Source organism: Elgaria multicarinata, chromosome 22 (genome assembly GCF_023053635.1).
Source record: "Elgaria multicarinata webbii isolate HBS135686 ecotype San Diego chromosome 22, rElgMul1.1.pri, whole genome shotgun sequence".
NCBI classification, from domain to species: Eukaryota; Metazoa; Chordata; class Lepidosauria; order Squamata; family Anguidae; genus Elgaria; species Elgaria multicarinata.
Genome location: NC_086192.1, coordinates 2,758,641 through 2,777,708, shown reverse-complemented (window position 1 = coordinate 2,777,708; position 19,068 = coordinate 2,758,641). Strand labels below are relative to the sequence as shown.

The window sequence follows — 19,068 nt, the reverse complement described above, 5'->3', positions numbered from 1 at the left end:
TGACGAAGGTAAAAGAAGAAAGTGCAAAAGCTGGGTTGCAGTTAAACCTAAAAAAGCTCAAGATTATGGCAACCAGTTTGATTGATGACTGGCAAATAGAGGGAGAAAATGTGGAGGCAGTGACAGACTTTGTATTTCTGGGCGCAGAGATTACTGCAGATGCTGACTGCAGCCAGGAAATCCAGGAAATAAAGCCAGACTGCTCACTTGAGGGAATGGTATTAAAGGCAAAACTGAAGTACTTTGGCCACATAATGAGAAGAGAGGATACCCTGGAGAAGAGGCTGATGCTAGGGAAAGTGGAAGGCAAAAGGAAGAGGGGCCGACCAAGGGCAAGATGGATCGATGATATTCTGGAGGTGACAGACTTGACCTTGGGGGAGCTGGGGGTGGCAACAGCCGACAGAAAGCTCTGACGTGGGCTGGTCCATGAAGTCACGAAGAGTTGGAAGCGACTGAACGAATAAACAACAACATAAGCCCCACAATGTATTTTCAGTGAAGTACACTAAGGAAGGGCAAAGGGTTATGCTCTTGCACAACATATCAAGGAAAGAGGAACATCTGAAAGATGCAATATATTGTTCAAGCCCAGTACGGTGCTTCCACATTCTCCCATGTTTAGAAATCAATGGAGCAACCTCTTCTGACTGAAATTCCTTTTTTTTTTAAAGTAATATAAGATTTATAGCCCAATCTCAACCACATTTCCTCTGATGCAACCACACAAACGTATGCATAATCCATTACAACATAAGAACCATGCAAGATCAGCGCCCACTCAGAATTCAGTCCCATTGAGCTCCAAGGGGCTTACTTATAGGTAAGTAGGCATAGAATTGTAGCGGACATCACATTAATTTTCATGACAATGCAAATAATATCACTTAATTATATTGATTATATTAGATTAATGTGATTAATTAAATGACTTAATCACATTAATCAATGCAATTAATTAATTAATTAGCCAGTTAATGATCTGGAAAAGGTTACACATTGGAGAGCGCACAGTCAAGCTTCCCCGCCTCCAACTCCTACTTGGCATCCTCATTGGTTAATTTACCCTTTGGATTAATGCTTAAATTCCCATTGGCTACAGGATGGCTGATTTCCCGCCCTCCTAACAGGGAAGGGCGGGTGCTCATCATTCCTGCTCAGCGATTGGACAGCACCTCACCGCTCAAAAACAAGCAGTGCTATCCCAACCATAGAGATAAAAAATTAGAGGGACACACACACCATTGTGTGGATACGTACTTCCGCGGTTAAATTGTATGCCGTCTTTTTTGTATGTGTCTCCCCCCACCCCAGGGATGGAAGTAAGCACTGCTTATAGAAATCAATGGAAAAATCCATTATTTCATGATCTCCAGGAATTTGTGGCATTAGCTGCCTTAGTTTGTTGTGCCGAAATGGTGCAACCCCTAAAGCCTTACAAGTATATGATTGTGTCAAGATGCAAGCGGGTAGCATCATCTTCCTTCCGGAAAAGTAGCATCAAACCCAGGATTTTATGCCCCTTCTTTCGCGTGGTTGTTAAGAAATGAAGCCCACGGGTGTTTCCCGGAAACGTTTTCCTTGCGGCTCCCTCTACACGTTTTCGTACTTCTAACGCCCACCCTCCCCTTATCGCCTTCGCCTCAGGGGGAGCTTCAATCCTGCTCGCCCATTGGTCGGCCACGCCCCTCCAGCCCTCGCTCGCTGATTGGCCGCGAGTTGGAGTCCTGCTCTCCCGGCTCCAGCGCCCTCAGCGGGTGGGTTTTGCCGCCGGCGGGTCCTGGAAGGGCGATAGTGAGCGCCCTCGAGTTGAGCGCTGAAGCGCCGCCGCCGCCGCCTATATCCCCCCACCTCGGGTGCCGGGTACGTGACTCCCGTTGGGCCTAGGGGGTGGTCCTTGTCGCGGTTCTGATGACTCCCCGCCTTGTGTCCAGTGCTGCCGCGCATCTTCCAGGACGCAGAGAGGGCGGAGGGAGGAGGCGCCTCGGCGGGGCCGGAGGGAGGGAGGGGGGAGGGCAGGGAGCGGGGGAAGGGAGGGGGGCCAAGATGGCGGCGTTGGCGGAGGCGGAGGAGCTGCTGCTGCCGCTCTGGCCCCGGCTGAGGCGGATGAGGTGAGGCCCGGCGGAGCGGCGCCTCCTCCCGCGGCAATGCTGGGGGGCGGAGGGCGGGGGGGAGGGAAGGACTGGGGAGGGGGCGGAGGAGGGGGCGGAGGGGAGGGGGGCTTTGACAGGTCTCGGGGGGAGGGGCTGAAGGAAGTCTTTGCCCCCCAGCCCCTCTTTGCCCTATACGTGTTCTCCCGCCCCCGTTTGCCCCTGTGCCCCCAAGCGTGTTTGCCCCTGTGCCCCCGCCCCTGTTTGCCCTTTAACCCTATTTCTCCCTCCAGCCCTCTTTGCCCCTGAGCCCCCAACCCTCTTTGCCCCGTGGTCCTTCAACCCCATTTGTCCCCCTGCCCTGTTTCCCGCCGTGCCCCTATAACCCTCTTTGCCCCTGTGCCCCCTAACCGTGTTTGCCCCTGAGCCCCCAACCCTCTTTACCCCGTGGCCCTTCAATCCTGTTTTTTCCCCGTGCCCCCTAACCCTGTTTGCCCCGTGGTCCTTCAATCCCATTTCTCCCCCTGCCCTGTTTCCCCCCGTGCCCCTACAACCCTGTTTGTCCCCCCAGCCCTGTTTGCCCCAGTGCCCCCTAACCATGTTTGCTCCCCCAAGCCTTGTTCCCCCCTGCCTCGTTTTCCCCGTAACCCTGTTCTCTACCCCAGTTCTGTTTCCCCCCCTCCCCCCCGTTCCCCCCCAATCCTCTTTGCCCCCATGGCCCCTCAGCCCCATTTGGCCCCATGACCCTAACCCGGTTCGCCCCTGCCCCAGCCACTACGTGTTTTGGAATGCAACTCCCATAAGCCCATAGCCAGCATGGGCGGGGGTCAGGGAGTGATGGGAGTTGTAGTCCAAAACATCTGGAGGATGCCGGGTTGAGGAAGGCTAGTCAGTAGATACCTCCAGTGCGCGAAGCATGTTTGCTCCCTGCTGCGGGTTTGCTTCCTCATAGGAGGGTGTGTAGTTGTTGTTGTTGTTGTGGATGTGCAGTGCCATCTTATTATTTGCACCTAAGTAGAGAGATTGTAGAGCTGTAGAAGGTGCAGAAAAGGGCAACGCAAATGATCAAGGAGGCTGGAGCATCTCCCCTATGAGGGAAGATTGCAACAGCTGGGATTGTGTAGCTTGGAGAAAAGGAGGCGGAGGGGAGGCAGGATAGAGGTGGACAAAATCATGCCTGGTGCGGAGAATGTGGAGAGGGAGACACTTTCCTCTCTCTCTCTCTCTCTCTCTCTCTCTCTCAAAGTACTAGAACCCAGAGGGATCATCCCATGAATCTGATTGTGGGAGGGTCAGGACAAATAAAACGAAGGACTTCTTCACACAGCTATGGAACTCACCACCACAAGATGTAGTGATGGCCACCCATTTGGATGGCTTTAAAAGGGGGTTGGATACATTCCTGGAGGAGGAGAAGGCGATCAACGGCTACGAGCCCTGATGGCTATGTGCTACCTGCACTATCAGAGCCAGTGTGCTTAGGTACACCAGTTGCTGGGGAACATGGGCAGGGAGGTGCTGCTGTGCTTGTATCCTCCTTGTGGATTTCCTGCTGGGGCCTTGAGTTGGCCACTGTGTGAACAGAATGCTGGTCTGGATGGACCCTCGGTCTGGGGAGTGAGGTGATAAATAGCACTGGGGTGGGGAGGAGAGATGAAAGAAGACCCCCCCTCCCCCGCTCCTCACCTGTCAGATTGGGTTGTGGAGAGAGGAGCAGGTGAGTGAGGAAGAGCATCACGGGACTGACAACGCCAAATGTCGTGTACTGTATAACTGGACATCAGTCCCTATGGGGGCTTTCTCCCGTGTAAGCGCAGAGAGGATTGGAATGGAGGGAGCCCCAATCCTATGCATGTTTCTGCCTTTTTAAGCCCCTGCTGGGGGCTTCCTCCCAGGTAAATATGTGTGCGCGGGTTTAGAATGCAATCTTTATATGCATGTTTGATGATGGGGGAGAAAGGAGAGGGGAATTTCGGGCACGATCCTACGCACGGCTGGCTGGGGCATGCTGGGAATTTTCCTTCTTCCTGTCTAAACGTGCCTAGGATTGTGGCCTAAATTACCCTCTCCTCATCAGGTTCTGGGAAGAGGACAAGTAGCCCCGATCCTATGTCTGTTTACTCAGAGGTAAGTCCCATTGAGTGCAGTTTGGGGTTACTCCCACGGAAGTGCAAATAGGTTTGTGGCTGAAACAGCCCTAGATCCTAAGTGTGTTTATTCGGAAGCCAAGGCCATCATCACCCTTCGTAAATCTCGCCTGCCAGTGTGATTCTTAAGCACGCTTAGTCTCTATGCTCAAGAGAGGCTGCTGCTTGAAGCAGCTTTCCCAACTGCTTTGTGTTACAGCCCCCGTTGCCTCCAGCCATTGGCTGTGCTAGCTGGGGGCTGATGGGAGTTGGAGTGCAAAACGTCTGGAGGCACTGGGTCAGTCCAGGCGGAAAGCACCTTTGAAGAGTGTGAGTGTAAACAGAACAGCCTCCCTGAACCCTGCAGTTGTCCAGCTTGGTTGGGCTACAGTTCTCATGTGGGCATGTTCCCAGTGGGCATGGCATGATGGGTCTTGTAGTTCGACACCTCTGGAGGGCTGAGGAAGGCTTGGTTAGACAGTAATGGATGTGTGTGTGCAAAGGGGAGAGAAATTGGTGTGGGGAATAAGGAGATCAGGCAGGTGGGGAGGGGTGCAGAGGATAAAGAGATTAGCCACTTGAATCCTCTGCATGTTTACTTGGAAGCAAAACCCTACGAGTGTGGTGTAGTGGCTAAAGTGTCAGACTGGGAGTTGGGAGATCCGAGTTCTAGTCTCCGCTTGTCCACGGAAGCTCACTGGGTGACCTTAGGCCAGTCGCAGACTCTCAGCCCAACCTACCTCACAGGGTTGTTCTTGTGGGGATAAAATGGAGAGGAGGAGGATTATGTACGCCGCCTTGGGTTCCTTGGAGGAAAAAAAGGCGGGATATAAATGCAAGAAATAAATATCTGCTCTGGGGTTCTCTCCCTAGTGAGTAAGTGTTTAGGATTTGAGTCCTACAGGGCACCTTTTGCAGGTTTTCACTCAAAAGTAAGCCTCATGATGCTCAATGGGTCTCACTCCCTGATACGGAAAGCCGCGTCAGATTGAACTGTGAGGCTGCAGTCTCAACACCCGCTTACCAGGGAGTGATCCTCATGGAAAACAACCGGACGGGTGTGTGTGTGTGTGTGTGTGTGTGTGTGTGTGTGAGAGAGAGAGAGAGAGAGAGAGAGAGAGAGAGAGACTTCTGCGTAAACACGCGCAGGGGGTGTGCTGTAAGTCCCGTTGTCTTTCGTGGGGTTTGCTCCTTTCACATATGTGAAAGGACTACAGCCTTACTGTGCAGTCTGCCTGCCTAGGCTGACTTAGAAGCAAGGCCCCCTGTCTGCCATGTGGACTCACTCCCGGGGAAGTATGTCTGGGGTTGCGGCCCTCTTAAATTCAGTATGATTGAGGGCAAAAAATGGAGAGGCTGGATCTTAGGCAAGCACACAAGTGGTTTGTCTGTTTGTTTTTTTGCAATTATTATTATTATTATTATTATTATTATTATTATTATTATTATTATTATTATATTTATTTGTATCCCACCTTTTGCCCAATAATGAGCCTCAAGGCGGTTTTACAAAGTTTAAAACATATGTTTTAAAACATAGGAAAAGAAATGTTAAAAAAAAAAGTTTAAAATTCACAACAAAATTATAAGTCAGTAGGGGGGAAAACAAAACAAACAAACAAGGGGACAGGCCCTCCTCACCTTGGTGTCGCCCCCTTGGAGGTGACCCCGCTGGTGGCGGACCCGCCCCCAAAGGAGCCTGCCTCTTAAGCTCCCAGTCCCAAAGATGTTGCAGCTGGGGGTGAGATGGGTCTGTGCTGGGAGCCTGAGTCTGCTAGGAGGCAGCTGGAAGGTTCCGCAGACTAGGCAAACCCCCAAGGCAGGACAACAGCAGCACCTATTCTGCCACGACACAGGCTCTGAACACCAGATCCCACCTCTGCCACCACTTCTTATGGGGCGACACAGGCTCTGAACACCAGAGCCGGCCGAGGCTGCTCCCTGCTCAAGCCAAGCACCACCGCTTGATACGCCTGAGGCGAGGGATAAAGCCCACCTTCCTCCAAACTATGTGGAGAAAGGGGTTTAAAATGGAGAAGGATTTTAATATATATAATAATGCGCTGTGAGTTATATTTGCTTAGGTGAATGATTGTCAGAGTGGGTGCTCAATGTGTAAACTTAAGATGATAAATGCCCAACAGACACGTGGGACTTTTGTGGTAGTTTAAAAACAAAACAATCAAAATTTATTTTTAAAAGTTCATAAGCTTTGTTTCAAATAACAACATTTAAAAACCAGTAGTACTACTACTACTATTTACATTTGTATACCGCCCCATAGCCGAAGCTCTCTGGGCGGTTTATATAGGATAAAAACACTTAAAAAAAATATACAAAAAATTTAAATCACAAAAACACACAATTTAAAACCACAAAAACAAACCCACGCTAATTACAGATTTCTAAATGCCTGGAAGAAGAGAAAAATCTTGACTTGGCAGCGAAAAGATAACAATGTCAGTGCCAGGTTGGCCTCGTCAGGGAGATTGTTCCACAATTGGGGGGGCCACCACAGAAAAGGCCCTCTCTCTTGTTGCCGTCCTCCGAGCTTGGATGTTGAGCGCAGTTATAATTATAATTTAATATAATTAGATTGCCACCTCCTTCGTCCACAGAGTTCAGGGCAAATTATATTCCCCCCCCCCTCTCCCGGACACCCAGTTTTTTCCTCTCAACAACCTGATGAGGTAGTTTAGGCTAAGAAATGGCAACAGGAGGTAAAGTCAACTGGCAAGCTGGGTGAGGATTCGAATCCAGGTCCCTAGTCTGACACTCCTAACCGCTGCGCTGTCCTTCCCCCCAACCTGGTGCCTTGCAAGATATGTTGGGTTACAACTTCCATCATCCCCAGCCAGCAACGTGGAGAAGGGAGGACCAAGAGGGGAGAGAGCTGAAGGGTGCAAACAGATTAAAGAGAGCTACTAGGAGGAGGGCTTTCTCCGCTGTGGCACCCTGGTTGTGGAATGAGCTCCCCAGAGAGGTCCGCCTGGCGCCTACACTGTACTCCTTTCGTCGCCAGCTGAAGACCTTTTTATTCTCTCAGTATTTTAACACTTAATTTTAACTTAAATTTAAATTTTACTGTTTTAACGCTGTATTTTAATCTTATATCAATTTTGCTGCGTGGTTTTATCCTGGTTGTGCTTTTTATACTGTATTTTGTATTTGTGCTTTTAACCTGTTGGTTGTTTTAATTTTTGGTTTTAATTGGTTTTAATGGTTTTAATTTTTGTGAACTGCCCAGAGAGCTTCGGCTATTGGGCGGTATAGAAATGTAATAAATAAATAAATAAATAGTGTGGGCGGGAGGAAGCCACAGGTGCCTGGGAAAGTGTGTGTGTGTGTCTGTGGTGAAGATGGAAATAATGTCGACCGGGGACTCAGGTGGGAGGCGAGGTGACAGTCTAGGTGCGAAGGTGAGATAGGTAGGGGGTGAAGCTGGAAGAGATGAGGACTGGAGTCGGAAGAGAAAGATCCCAGGCCGTGGGGAGGCGTTGTTGGAGCGTGTGTAACTACAACTCCCAGCATTCCTGACCATGTTGGCTGGGGGCTAATGGGATTTGCAGTCCAGCAGCATCTGAAGGGCACCAGCTTGGGGAAGGCTGGTGTTGAGAGAACAGCCGTTGTTGGGGTGGGGAGTTTGTGTTGTCATGGGAAAGGGGAGATGCACAGTGTGGAGAATGTGGAGAGGAGACCTTTTTCTCTCTTAAAATACTAGAACTTCTCTTGAAGCTGATGGGTGGGAGATCCAGGACAAATAAAAGGAAGGATGTCTTCACACAGCACAGAGTTAAACTATGGAACTCATTGCCACAAGACGTTAGTGATGGCCGCCCATTTGGATGGCTCTAAAAGGGGGTTGGGTAAATTCCAGGAGGAGAAGGCAATCAAGGGCTACTAGCCCTGATGGTTGTGTGCTGCCTCCAGTGTCTGTGGCAGTAAGCCTGTGTGCACCATTTTCTGGGGAACATGGGCGGGAGGGTGCTATTGCACCATGTCCTGCTTTGTTGGTCCCTGGTCAACATCTGGTTGGCCACTGTGAGAACAGAATGCCCATGGTCTGATCCAGCATGGCACTTTTTATGTTGGCCGAGGTTGATCTGGGCCTGGGAAAGACGAATAGAACCAGGCGCTCAACAAAGGCCGTAATTCCACGCACACTTCCCGGGGAGTAAACTGTGTTGGATTTGGCGGGCCTGGCTGTTGAGAAAACGTGCACAGGCTGCACTGCGGGACCCGCAGGGCAAAGAGATGTTGTTCGGATTTGGCGGAGGGAGGGAGGGAGGGAGGGGCGTGTTGTGGAGCAGCCCCCTTCTCTCTCTTTATGCCACCCAGGTGTATTGTGGATGGGGCCCACGGGGTGGGTCATCCCACTCTGGGGAGAACTGTGTGTGTGTGCTTGGCTGGAAAATGCATCACAAGGGTGTTCAGGGGTGTAATGTGTTTGGGGGGAACATAATATATTTATGGAAGATGGAGAGATTAACAATAATCTAACTTAATCTACACACACACACCAGAGTAATTTAAAAATATATTTAAATTACTGTTAGTTGTAGTCCCGACGTATCTGGAGGGCAGGGCTATACCATGGATCTCTTGGGACTTGGTACAGTTGCATGGCGGAAGTTCCATGGCGGTAACTCATAATGCGAGGTTCGAGTCAGGCGGTGACATTTGACAGGGCTAGGAAGGAGGGGGACGCCAGGTTCTGGCTAGGGGAACTCCCCGGCGCACATCCTTTTTGCCTTTCTGTGGGCAGGCCACATGCGCACCTGTCTAGACGCTGGTGGGAGCGGAGGGCTCTCTCTTTTCTCCGAGCCCCAAATGAAACGTCTTCGTCGTCTCGCTGTCCTCCTTGGCAAGGCCGCCCTGTTTGGAGGCAGTGCCTGCCAGCCGAAAGACACCCCTCCCTCCATGCTGCCAGGTTACCAACCGCCCTCGTGTTGGGCCGTGCGTGACGCTGATGCCAGCAGACCTCGGGTTTTTATTACACTCATAGATCATAGAATTAGAGTTGGAAGGGGGCTCTAAGGCCCTTGAGTCCAACCTGCTGCTCAATGCAGGAATCCACCCTAAAGCATCCCTAACAGATGTTCGGGATTTCGCTCAGAGTCCTGAGCCCCTGATGGTTTGAGGGGCGGAGAGCCCCAAAAGCAGTTTACCCTATAGCAGCTCTCCAAATCTCTTCCCCGCTTGTGGGTCTTGAACGACGCTACAACGACTTCTCTCCGGTGCGTAAACCGCCCCAAAGGTTGCTGTTTCCATCCAAAGTTAATTCCGCATCCCTGTCCCAATGTCCAGTGATTCACAGAGAATTTCTTGCTCTGCCGGATTCGATCGTGGTGTCAGTGCCTGAAACATTGGCATGCGTGATTTCTGTGCCGGCTTTTCAACTCACGAGTGCGTGCTAGTGTTCGGCAGGCTCAGCTATGAACCGGGGAGTCCCCAGTTCGAATCTCGCTGCTGCCAGGGGTAGGGTTGGGGTTCGGTGGTCAAGTACTGGCTTTGTGCGTAGAAAGTTCTGGGTTCGATCGGTGGAATTTCCAGTTGAAAGGACCATGTAGCCGGTGATGGGGATGACCCTTCTCGGCCTGAGGCTCTGGAGAGCCACTACTGGTCAAGAGGAGGCAAAACAAGACTAAATGGATATGTAGGAAAGGCGAAATGGACATATTTTCAATGGCCGCTTCCTATGTCTCCTAATTATTATTATTTTATTATTTATTACATTTATATACCACCCCATAGCTGAAGGTCTCTGGGAGGTTTACAAAGATTAAAAAGGTTGTATTGAAAAGACTGAACATTAAAAACCAATATGCAAAATTTTAAAAAGTAAAAAACAGTTAACATTTAAAACAAATTTTAAGCACTTAGCCAAGCCAAAGCTATTGGTGTCAGTTAAAACTCAGCATATGCTGTTGAGTGCCTGGGAGAAAAGGAGAGTCTTAACCTAGCACCAAAAAGATAACAATGTTGGTGTCAGGCGGGCCTCATCAGGGAGATCGGTCCATAATTGGGGGGCCACCACAGAAAAGGCCCTCTCGCTAAGCCAGGCTTGTAAAGCTCTTTTGTTTTTTAAGTGGCCATAGACCTAGGGGGAACTTTTGGGAGGTCCAGGGGCCATTTTTTCTCCTGTCCCCCCACATCCTTACAGGTGCTGAAAACGGGAAATAAAGAAATTAATTCAAAACAAAATGGGATCTGGAGCCACGGCGAAATGCCAACAGGGTCATTTGCAAGCTAATTTTGACACATTTTGGGGCTCGGTTGCATCTATGGAGCGCCGAAAGGGTCAAAATTAGCTTGCTGGTTTTTTGTGGCCAAAGTTTTGTTTTTTAAACCAATCTTATTTTTGTGGGGTGCTCCTGGAGTGGGTGCACTGAGGGTGTCCGGGGGAGACATACAGCATGTTTCCCACCCTTCCCTTAGAGAAACCCTTGTTGCCTGGCCTTACCATGGAGGTTGGGAGGCTTCTGTAGACGGTGGGTGGGGTGGGGTGGGGGTTTCTTCTCGCTCAAGCTGTTTTGATGCGTTGGCACAGGTGGACTTGACGGTGTGGCGAAAGGCGTTAATCTGTTTAAAACTTCGTATGAAATATTAGTTTTTATATTAACGTTTTGCTTTATGTTTTTTATGCACATAAGTTTCCTTAACATTTGTTTTGCTCATTATGGTTAATTTCAAGCATTTTCAGGAGGCGTTTAAAACGGCACATTTTCTGCCTCCTGAACCGCAGGAGGGAGATCCAGAGGGTGGGGCGCAGCGACCGAAAAGGCCCCCTTCCGAGATGTTTAGGATTTTGTATGTCAACAACATAACTTTGAACATCGCTCGGTATCTAATAGGCAGACCGTGCAGTTCTTTTAGACCTGGTGTAATGTGAACATGGCTGGCCGGCCACTGAGCATCCGAGCTGCTGCCTTCTACACCAGCTGCAGCTTCCAAACCAGGTGCAAGGGCAGCCCCACGCAGAGTGCATTGCAGTAGTCTAGTCATCAGGTTACCAGTGCATGAACCACAATGGCTGGGCTGTCCCTATCCCAATATTGTTAAATAAATTATAAAGAGCTCATAGCTTAGTGTCAGAGCAATTGTTTTGTATGTAGAAGGTCCTAAATTCAGTCACAAGCAAAGGATGAGGGGGAAGGTGATGGGGGGAAAACTGTCTGGGCGGGTGACATCCAGAGCAGATAATGAGGTTTATGGGATCTGCTTTGTTATTTTATGAGAACCCTCTGGATGCAAAAGACACTTAGAATTCAAAAATCCGGAGTCCAGGAATTTGTTGTGTACTGAGCTCCTAGTCCACCCATGCAAAAATCAACTCCTAGTTACTCCAAGTTACCTTCATTTCAGCAGTGTAACGTAGGCAGTGTAACCTCGATGCTATTGTTAAACCGTGTGTGTGTCAGGAATCCGTGTCGATCCACAGCAAATCAGCCACTGATCTAGATCTGGGTCTAACTTTTGCTCACTGCGAAAGTAGACCGAGTGGAGGTAGACAGACCAGGGCATGAAGGCAACTTTCTCCGTTGCGATTTAAACTAGCCGTTTGTGAGCACTTTGGTGTTGTGGTGGCACAGTGCAAGAAGAACATTGATGCCCCAGGGCAATAAAATTTATTAAACAAGACAGGCATGGAGGACTATGACACTGGTGTGACCACATTCCATCCAGAACCGAGTTCAGGAAAGAATTTCCCTTCTGGTGTGTCAAAAGTGCCTCTTTGTTTTCTCTTTTAGTTTTTCCTCCCCACCCCGCCCCAGAAGGTGGTTGCAAATGCCCAGAAAAGCGGCTCATGTTTAAATCTCAAGTTTCCATGTCATGTATCTCGTGTTGACGTGTAGATATGAATTGGTTGCTGCGACACTCCGAGCTATTCAGTCGAAGCTGTTGCATGTAGCGTAGTGGTTCCAGCATTGGGCCGGGGCGCCACAGATCCGGCTTCTAGTCCCCACTCAGCCATGAAGCTCGCTGGGGGACTTTGGGACAGTATGTTTCAGCTGTCAAAGGGACAAGGAAATTGATACGAAAGGACTGTATTTGACTAACTTGTGCACCTTTTGACACTGACAGGTCTGGAAAGGGGGGCAAGACCGCCCACTTAGCGAGGTGATCCTCAGGGTTTCCGGTGCTGAACTGACACTTGGGGGGGTGCCCTGCTGCAATTGTACCCTGAGCCTCTAGCAAGTACTTTTCAGAGAGATCTAAGTCCCGTTCCGGGCTCCCGTTCGTAGTAATTGTTCCAAACGGTGTCTTTGTGCTGTTTTCGCATTATGGTTTGGCCTTATGCTGGATATACAAGGTAGGGGACTGAAAATTAACCCCCTTAGAATTACAGCCCGTCTAGCTGGTCTGGAACCATGTCATGGTCAATGGTACCGGAAGCCGCCGAAGGCCAAGGAGAACTAATTGGGTTGCGCTTCCTCCGTCCGGTTCCCAGCGTCGGTCTTCCACCAGGTCGACCAAAGCAATCTCTGTCTCATACCCCAGCTGAAAGCCCGATTGCAACAGGTCCAAATAATCACTGTCATCCCAATGCACCTGAAGTCGCGATTCCACCTCCTCTTTGTTTACCTTGGCCAAGGATGATGCATTTGAGACTGTCCTACATCGCTCGATGAATTTCCTGGGCCTTGGGGAGTTTTCCGTAGCGCAGGTCTTACGACTGCCTCTTGGAAGCAAGTGGGAACGCCCTCCTCCCTCAAAGAGGCATTAATCACTTCCTTTAGCTATGGCATCCGTTCCGCATGGGCTGATTTAATCAGCCAAGGAGGGCAAGGGTTGAGTACAATGTAGGCTGGCCCTGTCTGCTTTCTTGAGTCCTACAAGCCAGAAAGAACCCAACATAACTGGGCAAGAGGTTGCCTGGGTTCCACCAGTCCAAACTGCCCCAGTTTTGGAGTCCGAAGTTGATATTGGAATCCCTCATAAGTACACATTTAGAGCTGGAACCCTAAATGACTTGGGACCAAGATACCTGAGAGAGCGCCTTCTCGCATCCCAACCGGCCCGGTCACTGAGGGCATCAGAGGGCATGCTCCTGGTGGTTCCGCATGGATTGGAGTCCACCAGCAGAAGAGCCTTCAGTGTGGTGGCCCCTTCTCTTTGGAACTCCTTGCCCCTGGAGGTCAGGCAGGTGCCAACTCTGTGCTGCTTCCAGCGCCTCCTGAAAACTGCTCTTTCCGAGGAAGCCTTCCTCAACTGACCAGCCGCTGTTTTCATTGGGGTTGAACAATTTTAATTTGCTGGTTTTAATCTACTTTCTACTGTTTTATTCCTATGCGCACCGCTCCGGAATCTAGTCTAGATTCAGAGTGGTATATAAATATTGTAAATAAATAAGTCCCATTGTGTTCAATGAGGCTTACTCCCTAGGAAGTGCCTGCGTATAGGATCGGAACCCAAGTGAGCAGTACTTCCTGACGGTTAGAGCAGTACGACAATGGAATCAGTTACCTAGGGAGGTTGTGGGCTCTCCCACACTGGAGGCCTTCAAGAGGCAGCTGGACAGCCAGCTGTCAGGGATGCTTTAGGGTGGATTCCTGCATTGAGCAGGGGGTTGGACTCGATGGCCTTGTAGGCCCCTTCCAACTCTGCTATTCTATGATTCTATGATTCTATGAGGCAGCTGGACAGCCACCTGTCAGGGATGCTTTAGGGTGGATTCCTGCATTGAGCAGGGGGTTGGACTCGATGGCCTTGTAGGCCCCTTCCAACTCTGCTATTCTATGATTCTATGAGGCAGCTGGACAACCATCTGTCAGGGATGCTTTAGGGTGGATTCCTGCATTGAGCAGGGGGTTGGACTCGATGGCCTTGTAGGCCCCTTCCAACTCTGCTATTCTATGATTCTATGATTCTATGAGGCAGCTGGACAGCCACCTGTCAGGGATGCTTTAGGGTGGATTCCTGCATTGAGCAGGGGGTTGGACTCAATGGCCTTGTAGGCCCCTTCCAACTCTGCTATTCTATGATTCTATGAGGCAGCTGGACAACCATCTGTCAGGGATGCTTTAGGGTGGATTCCTGCATTGAGCAGGGGGTTGGACTCGATGGCCTTGTAGGCCCCTTCCAACTCTGCTATTCTATGATTCTATGATTCTATGAGGCAGCTGGACAGCCATCTGTCAGGGATGCTTTAGGGTGGATTCCTGCATTGAGCAGGGGGTTGGACTCAATGGCCTTGTAGGCCCCTTCCAACTCTGCTATTCTATGATTCTATGAGGCAGCTGGACAACCATCTGTCAGGGATGCTTTAGGGTGGATTCCTGCATTGAGCAGGGGGTTGGACTCGATGGCCTTGTAGGCCCCTTCCAACTCTGTGAGTCTGATTCTCCAGAACCATAGGCTGGAGTTAAGGAGGCGGGGGGATATTTTCCGCTGACATGGAAAGTAAATAGCCCAGCTCTTTGTTTGCAAATCTAGATATTCCATTTGCGCAATAAGCTGTGAGTGATTTCTAGCATTGTGTTTTGTCAAGGTTGTCCTCCGAGGCTTGAGAGTTTTGGCCAAGGTTTGCCTTCTTAGATGGCAAAACAGTTTGATTCAGATTTGAGATCCAGAGTAGAAGAACCTCAGAAGAGTCCTGAGGCTGGATCAGACCGAGGGTCCGTCTAGTCCAGCACTCTGTCCACACAGCGGCCAAGCAGCTGTCCACCAGGGAACTGCAAGCAGGACACGGGTACAACAGCACTCTCCCACCCATGTTCCCCAGTATCTGATGTACATAGGCATCCTGCCTCTGATACTGGAGGAGGTACTTCGCCATCAGAACTAGCAGCCATTGATCGCCTTCTCCTTCAGGAATTCATCCAACCCCCTTTTAAAGCCATCCAAATTGGTAGCCATCACCACATCTTGTGGCAGTGAGTTCCACAGTTTAATATTGCCCTGTGAGAAGAGTACACGTAGGCTTTACAGATGTCACTTTTCATTGCCTTCAGACCCCACCTAAAAGCTGGTTATATTTGAGGGAGTGTGTGAAACACCTTAAAGAAATCACAGAATCGGTTCTAAATTTTATTTTATTTTTTATTTAAAATCCAATCATCCATTAAAAATATATAGAGAAACCTGCAACAAATATAGTCTGTTGAGGCGGCTACTAGTCCAGTCGGCTATGTGGTACGTCCAGGATCAGAGGCAGTAAGCCTACGTACACCAGTTTTTCTGGGGAACATGGGCGGGAGGGTGCTGTTGCACTTACGTCCTGGTTGCGGGTTTCCACGGGCAGCTGTGTGAACACAATCCTGGCCTAGATGGATTCTTGGTCTAATCTAGCATTCGGGTTGCTCTTATGTTCTTAGGTTATGAGGTGTTTTTGGGAGGCCTAAAAGAAACTAGAAGGAGTGAGGAGAAGGAGGGAAATTTGGCACGTCCAGGGGCTTGTGGAAGCAGTGGAGCATGTTGTGGGGCGGAGGGTGGGGAGTATGCTGTCAGGTTAAAAAAACGTTCCTGGTTCCGTCCTTTCAAAAGGGAAAAAAAGATCTCCTTCCTTTCCTACTGTCCAGAACAGCTCACAACCATGTCCTCAGTGCATTAGAACTATAAATCGCTGAGCTTTGGGACTCAATGCCAGCCCCATAGCTGAGCCCGCTAGGGCAGCCTTCCATAACCTTCTTCCCCTCCAGATGTCTTGGACTTCAACTCCCATCAACCCCAGGCAGCGTGGCCAGCAGTCAGGAATGCTGTGAGTTGTTGTCCAAAACATCTGGAGGGATCCAGGTTAAGGAACGCTGCTCCAGCGTTACAGGGGTCCTTATTTATTTTATTTATTTATTACATTTTTATACCGCCCAATAGCCGAAGCTCTCTGGGCGGTTCACAAAAATTAAAACCATAATAATCCTTCTCCAGGGAACGCAGGTGGCTACCAAGAGGAGGGCCTTTTCTGCTGTGGCACCCCAGTTATGGAACGAGCTCGCCAGAGAGGCTTGCCTGGCACCTACTCTCTTTGACCTTTTTATTTCCCGAGGCATTTTAGTCATTGTTTTCAATCCGTTACTGTGTTTTCAATCCCTGCATTGCTGCTAGCTTTTATTCTGGTTTTACTTTAACCTTGTTTTAAAACTTTTAAATTTGAGGTTGCTCTTCGTGTCGTATTTCAGGGTTTTAATAGCTGCGAACCGCCCAGAGTTCTTCGGCAATCAGGCGGGACAGAAACGTAATAAATGACTAAATGAAGTTAGCTCAGTCGGGGAAAGGCCTGGGGTGGGGGGAGAAGGAGAGAGCTTGCCCACTTGCCTCCTCAAACACCGTAGGGCTCCTCTTTCAACCTGGGTAAAATCTTGAACAGGGGCTGGGGATACACCATTTAGACACACGATCACGGTGTAATTCTAAGCGAGAACTTCCTGTCTTTTAATCCGTGGGCTACTATACTGAACTGCCTCTCCTTTCCTCATTCCCCCATCAAAAAAGAAAGAAATAAAGAAAAAAGAGTCCAGGGGCAAAAAAAACCCCACCCTTATTCACGTTTCTCAGCTGCTTCCAGCTGTGCCTCCTGATAGCGATGCACCTCGCAGGGGACGTGACGTCGTCTGGTTCTGTTTGCACGTTATCCTGAAGCGGCACGGGCCCCGCTTCGTCCCTCCTCTGGGAGCGGTGGCCTCCGAAGGGTCTGCCTGCTGGAGCCAAATGGGGCAGACTCCGGCTGGGTCTCCATCGCGCTCTTGGGCCGTGGGGAAGGGAGTTAAAGACCCCCCCCTCTTTGCCTGGGACTCTACCCACAGACCTGGGAAGGGAGAACTCCCTTTTCTGACCTCTCAGCCGTTCGCTCAGTTCAAAATGCAGCCCGTTTTTTTTTTACTTTAAAAAAGAGTCGCTGACTCAGGGAGGCATCACAGCTTAGTGGCAGAGTCCCTGCTTGGCGTGCAGAAGGTCCCAGGTTCGAATCCCGAAGCCGCCGGTGAAGAGATCGGGAGGCGGGCGATTCGAAAGACGCTTCCGTCTGAATGAGAATGTGCAGCTAGAGGTGTGAAGGCCTGGAGCGCTCCCACTCCACCCCACACCCATTGGGGGGGTGGGGTGGAATAAGACAATCTAAAAACCCTGCCGTGTGTGTCCCAGGGATTGATGGAAAAAATTAGTGTGTGGAAGGAACAGTTTTCTTCACTGTTTTTCCCCCAGTTCCTTCCCAGTTTTCCCCTTGAGTCTTCACATCTCTAGAGACCACACGGGGCTAGATGGACGAATAACGCCAGGCCCATTTGCTGCGACTGGTAGTGGTGGTTTCAGGCAGCCTTGCCGGCGTGGGCACGTCTCTGAGGTAGCCGTGGTGCCGTTTCTCTCGGGCCTGTCTACAGCTATATGAAACCTCTCCAGGCAGATTTGCTCTCGCGTTCTCATCCGTAGGGCTGCTCCAGACTGCGTGGCTGACGGTTAACCTGGGGGTGTGGAACCCTCAGGTCCCCAGGGCCAAATCCGGCCTTCCAGGATCCCCCCGTGGCCCCGCCCTTTCTCTGGCCCCGCCCATTTCTCCCAACCAATTGTTGGACGATTACTGGCGTTTGTGCAGTCCGTCCCTCGTCTAAAAAGTTGAAATGCCCCTCCTGGTACTTAATTGCTGGCAATAGCAATTTTAAGCTACAATAGGTTGAGGTTTTTATTATTATTATTGGTATTTTTGGCCCTTTGGTGATGTCTCCTTTGCTTTCAGTGCTGCCCAGCCCTGCAATGTGGCTCCCAAGAGCTTTTCCAAAATGGAATTGGGGGGAAAGAGGTTCCGTGACACTTGGGGGTGGCAGTCGAAAGGGCGTGGGCCCCTCTGGAGCGGACAGCCTGGCCGGGGTCATCACGCAGCACAACCAGGGCGCCTTAAGAGTTTTTGTTCCTTGTGGGTCTCAAAAGCAAATGGCGGCGGGTGACAGCTCGGAGCAGCTGCTCCTGATAGCAGAGGATTTGGGGTGTGTGTGTGTGTTTCCTCCCCCTTGGTCGTAGCTCGGTCCCTCGGGCCTGAACGTAAGTGGTGCTATTTTTGAAATCTACGGGATTATCGGTTTGACTGGACGCAGTCCTTTGCTCTCTGCTATGGAGTTCATTCTTTGCAGTGCTTTGTCAAAGGTTGCTGTTGTCCCTGGCTGGTGAGAGGAAACTGGCAAACCACAGGGGAGAAACGCAGAATGTGAGCTTCCTGTCCCCAGAATACACCAGCCCCGTGTCCGGGCCATTAATCTCGGGTATCTCTCATTGCCGTTCATATTTCTGGGCCCATCGCCTGGAGTGCAAAGTCGCTGAGTGCCCGGCTGGAGGAGCTGCACTCCAGGCCCTGTCCTAAAAAAACTCCCACCCTAGGGTGACTGGGCCCCTACGCTTCCTTTCTGTACTGAGGCCCAGAGACGTCAGCCGTTTAACTTTCTGCCTGGCACGTCGGGGGTTATCAGCCTTCCTCATCTCAAGCCGGGGTTTACCCTGGCCTGCCTCCTCCGTGGTAATTGGAGCTGTCTGGTGTGATTCCCACAATTACGGGACGCAAGACGGATTTCACGGGGGTGGTGTTCGGTTGCCACAGCCATTAAAACAATACAGCGCCGGCACAGGGCTCTGACGCTTGCCCAGCTGTGGCCCCTGTGCTCTCAAGCATATTTTATTTTAAAGGCTAGGAACTTCTTTTCTTTAAAAACACACACACACACGAAACCTAACATTTTCCAGAAGCTGACTGCCTCCTGCACTGCTTCTCTGCTCCTGCCTTGACGCCTCCTGTCTGCATCAAAGTTTTGCGTTTTGTCACTTGTGCTTTGAGCTGCTGCCTTCTCATTTGGAATACATGGCCTAGCCTCATTGTAGCCGACCCGTTGCCTTTGAAGTGTTTTGCACTACTGCTCCCATAATCCTCTGAT

General features: G+C 50.3%; 1 protein-coding gene across 5 annotated transcripts in view; it reads left to right on the top strand.

Moving 5' to 3' along the window:
- The first annotated feature begins 2,031 nt into the window (after nt 1-2,031).
- Nucleotides 2,032-19,068, top strand: part of NCOR1 (nuclear receptor corepressor 1) — a 94,078-nt gene continuing 77,041 nt past the window's right edge. For all 5 annotated transcript variants that reach the window (XM_063146442.1, XM_063146439.1, XM_063146441.1 and 2 more), the window contains exon 1: nt 2,032-2,111. The gene's annotated coding sequence lies outside the window, so the exon portion shown is untranslated. The remainder of the gene's footprint in view (nt 2,112-19,068) is intronic.